This window comes from Geotrypetes seraphini, chromosome 16 (assembly GCF_902459505.1).
Source record: "Geotrypetes seraphini chromosome 16, aGeoSer1.1, whole genome shotgun sequence".
Classification (NCBI taxonomy): domain Eukaryota; kingdom Metazoa; phylum Chordata; class Amphibia; order Gymnophiona; family Dermophiidae; genus Geotrypetes; species Geotrypetes seraphini.
Window position 1 is genome coordinate 42,727,092 of NC_047099.1, and position 4,459 is coordinate 42,731,550.

At 46.5% G+C, this 4,459-nt stretch overlaps 1 protein-coding gene across 1 annotated transcript in view; it reads left to right on the forward strand.

Annotated features, from left to right (window-relative positions):
* Positions 1-4,459, forward strand: part of LOC117350081 (SLAM family member 9-like) — a 29,078-nt gene that overhangs the window by 16,090 nt on the left and 8,529 nt on the right. The gene's annotated exons all lie outside the window — the stretch shown is intronic.

The window sequence follows — 4,459 nt, forward strand, 5'->3', positions numbered from 1 at the left end:
TTTAATGCACCAATATATTCATTGTAACCCGTTCTGGGCTCTTTTGGGAGGATGGGCTAAAAAAATCGAATAAATAAATAAAATAAATAAATGTGCATTCAGGAAATGGATATGATAATTATCATTATTATGATGCCAACAGACTGAACAGCTACAGAGCTTCTGTTTACAGGTAGACGACATTCATGGCCATTGCCTCCCTTGTACAGGAAGGGCTCATGAAGGGTCTGGACTGTAGACACTTGCGGCTAAATACGCACAATAAATAGAGGAACAATGGAGCAAAAACCAGCAAGATTAAAAAAAAAATGCTCCTAGAAAAGACGCCTACAAAAACACCAGTGCATAGCTACAATTATACTTGTACTCTTGCTATGCTCAGTCCAAACAGGGCAGGATCTCACCTTGAATCTGGCTAGGAAACCATGCATGTGCATAGAAAGGAATGATTCTCTCTCTCTCAGTTACTTACTAATAAGGGAGCTGAAGGCTTCTTGGTTGAAGTAGGGGGATTCAATACTAAAACAGTGTAAGCAAGGCGTAGGAGGAGCCTTAGGTATCTGGCCAATCAGAGTCTTAGACCACTCCCACTACATTCCAGGATGCACTGGGAAGGAAGCCTATGACTCCAATTAGCCCAGGTGCCTCAATTCCTGTGGTACATGATTCCACTATTGTGGAGCTATAAAATAAAACGTTTTTGGTTTGCGCTGGATCTTGAGCGTTCAAATGGCATGCCCCCCAAACAACTATCGAGTAACAAAATCTAAGTTTGGTGATACAAGTTGTAGGTTATCAGCACATCTTGCAGTTATTACTTGAGGGAACAACAATAGGAAAAATGCAAAAAGTGGTTGTCGCATAGGGGGGAATTCATCATAGTACGGTAAAAGATCACAGTTTATTGCGCCTTGATTTCTCACTGGATACAGCGACCTGAATTATGTTTTAAAGGGATAATGCTACGCTGCTTGTGAGTAGGGTTACCAGACGTCCAGACATGTCTGGGGGTCTGGACAGCTTTTCAAAACCCGGCACTTTGTCCGGGTTTTGAAAAGCTTCCAACAAATCTCCATCAGGCAGAAGGGCATCTGCACATGACGAGAGCAGGCAGCAAGGGCAGGGCTAGGGTGGAACTGAGCGGGCCTTAGGGCGGGTCTAGGGGGGTCCAGATTTTCCAAATGGCATTATTCCAGAAGCTATGGCCTGATGTTCCCGGGCCAGCAGAGCAGCAGACTCTGGATTTTGGGGCTTCCCCCACTTCCCATCCTCACTCCTAAGGGTTACTTTTAGAACAGTGGTGGTCCAACGGGAGTCTAAGGGCAGAAGTGATGCCAGTTGCTCCTGCCCAGTCCAGCACTGGCTGCAAAACGGCACATTAGTATGTCTGACATATAAATATGAATTAGAAGCATTGTAGAAAACCAATAGACACCATAAAATATGTAACATTTGGACTCCTCTACAAACCTATCACAAATTTAATACATTATTCCTTCATTGGCTCCTTTTCATGGATTCTCTTTATTAAATGTAAAATGACTATATTTGATCTCTCTCTTTCAGTTTTGTAATTCAATAAATTATTTGAACTTAAATATGTATTTTTTTTTTAATTCTTACTGTTCAGTGTTTTGTGAGCAATGCAAAAATTAGATTAATATTTTATGGAAAGCTGAAAGTACACGGAGGAGAGTGTGGCGTAGTGTTTTGAGCTAGAGCCTCTGCAACCTGAGGTTGTGGGTTCAAAGCCTGCACTGCTCCTTGGGACTCTGGACAAATCACTTAATCCTCCACTGTCCCAGGTACATTAGACAGATTGGGAAAATGCTTGAAGTACCTGTGTGTAAACTGCTTTGAGTGTGGTTGTATAAGTACAAAAAGGTGGTATCCAAGTCCCAATCCCTTTCAAGACAACTCCTGAGATACAAATTTTAAACATCAGTGTTCAGTTGTAACCAGTGTTCCCTCTAAGCGGGCGGGTGTTGTGAGCAAACTTTTTTCACCGTGAGCCAAAAATATCGGGCGCCAGCAAGTTATGAGCCAACTCGCCCGATTCTCCTCTCGCCGCCCTGCCATCTGCCGTACGCCTCTTCCGATTGTGCGCTGTGACGAGAAACGTGTGCGCTGCGATGTAATATTTTGTGCGCCAGCGCAGCTTAGCGGAAACACTGGTTCAAATGGTTTTATTTATTTCCCCAAATTTATTTTTGTTATACGCATTGAAAATATTTGATATTGCGTTTAAATCAAAATCTCAATAAACTTGAAACGAGTGCCCGTGAGATTGTGGGAGGGTTAAATACTCAAAACTTAGAAGTTTTTGCTACGCCAGCTTTCTGGTATCTTTACATACAGTGGCGTACCTAGCATATGTAACATCCGGGGCCCATCATTTTTTGGCCCCCCCCCCCCATCTGTAAGAAAAACATGATTTTTAGTAACAAACCACACGTCACACATGAGTACCTAGGAAAAGGCAGCATCTTACATATTGCAGTGAGCAGTACATCAATACACCCATTGTAAAACTAAACAAGCCAGACCAGCACAGATCAATCCTACACCGTCAATCCTAACAGAAAACCATGTCTTTCGAACACACAGAACACAGAAAACACCTTCGCCTAGTAAGGAATATGTAATCACAAACTAACCCCTCCCTCTTTTACAAAACTGTAGTGTGGATTTTAGCTACGGAGGTAACAGCTCTGATGCTCATAAAATTCTGAGCATCAGAGCTGCTACCACCAAGGCTGGTGCTAAAAACGCTTCACAGTTTTGTAAAAGGGGGGATAAAATAAAAATACATAGACAAAGGTTAAATTGAACCAGCAAGAAGCTGGACTCTGCATACAATGCTTCACAGAAACAGTGACACATGTCTCCTAAAGCAATAAATAAATAGAAATTTTTTTCTACCTTTGTCTTCTGTGGTTTCTCCTTTCCTCATCTTCTTGTAACTCTCTTCCTTCCATCCACTGTCTGCCGTCTCTCTTCCCCTATATGGCATCTTCTCTCCTTCTATGCCCCTTCCATAAACTGTATGCCTCCCCCTTCCATCTCTCCTTTCACCCCATTGGTCTGGCATCTCTCTCCTCGCCTTCCCTCTCCCACACCTCTCCTCATAGTCTGGTATCTCCCCTTCCCTGATTCTCTGGCATCTCTCTCCTTTCCTTTTCTTCCATCTTTTGCTCCCCCTCCATGCTCTCACATCTCCCCCTTCCTTTTCCCTTAGACTGGCATACCTTCCTCCTACGCTCCAAGCCCTGGCATCTCCTTTAATTCCCTCCCTCATCTTCCTTCTCCCTCCAGCTGGGTACCGCAACACTCTTCCCTGCAGCTCTGCACTTCCCCACAATTGCCATGCTTCGGTTCCTCTTCTTCCTTCCTTCCTCCCCCCCCCCCCCCGCGGGACCCTGCGGCACCATCAACTCTTACTCCCTCTAATGTCGGCCCTGCAGCTCCAGACTTCCTCGCACCTTCTCCCCTCCCCCTTTGGATCGCTATTATTTTAAATGTTATAGCCGCGGAGCTGTATCCATCAGTGGAGATGTCTAACCTCGGCCTGCCCCGGAACTCTTACTGCAACAGTGACTTCCTGTTCCTGCCTAGACGGGCGGCTGCTGCAGTAAGAGTTCCGGGGCAGGCCGAGGTTAGATATCTCCACTGATGGATACAGCTCCGCGGCTATAACATTTAAAATAATAGCGATCCAAAGGGGGAGGGGAGAAGGTGCGAGGAAGTCTGGAGCTGCAGGGCCGACATTAGAGGGAATAAGAGTTGATGGTGCCGCAGGGTCCCGCGGGGGGGGGGGGGGGGGGGGGAAGGAAGGAAGAAGAGGAACCGAAGCATGGCAATTGTGGGGAAGTGCAGAGCTGCAGGAGCTGTTATAGCCGCGGAGCTGTATCCATCAGTGGAGATGTCTAACCTCGGCCTGCCCCGGAACTCTTACTGCAGCAGCCGCCCGTCTAGGCAGGAACAGGAAGTCACTGTTGCAGTAAGAGTTCCGGGGCAGGCCGAGGTTAGACATCTCCACTGATGGATACAGCTCCGCGGCTATAACATTTAAAATAATAGCGATCCAAAGGGGGAGGGGAGAAGGTGCGAGGAAGTCTGGAGCTGCAGGGCCGACATTAGAGGGAGTAAGAGTTGATGGTGCCGCAGGGTCCCGCGGGGGGGGAGGAAGGAAGGAAGAAGAGGAACCGAAGCATGGCAATTGTGGGGAAGTGCAATCCCCCCAATGCGTCCCCTTACCTTACCTCCCCTTACCTTTGCGACGCGTGTGTGCGCTGTGAAGAGAAACTTGTGCGCTGCGATGTAATATTTTGTGCGCGAGCGCAGGCCAGCGCAGCTTAGCGGGAACACTTTAACCCGCAGAGAAATGCGTATTGTACACAAGTGAAAAGTCAATTATTCTCGTCTGCTTTTAAAATGAGCATTATCCAATCTGTCATCC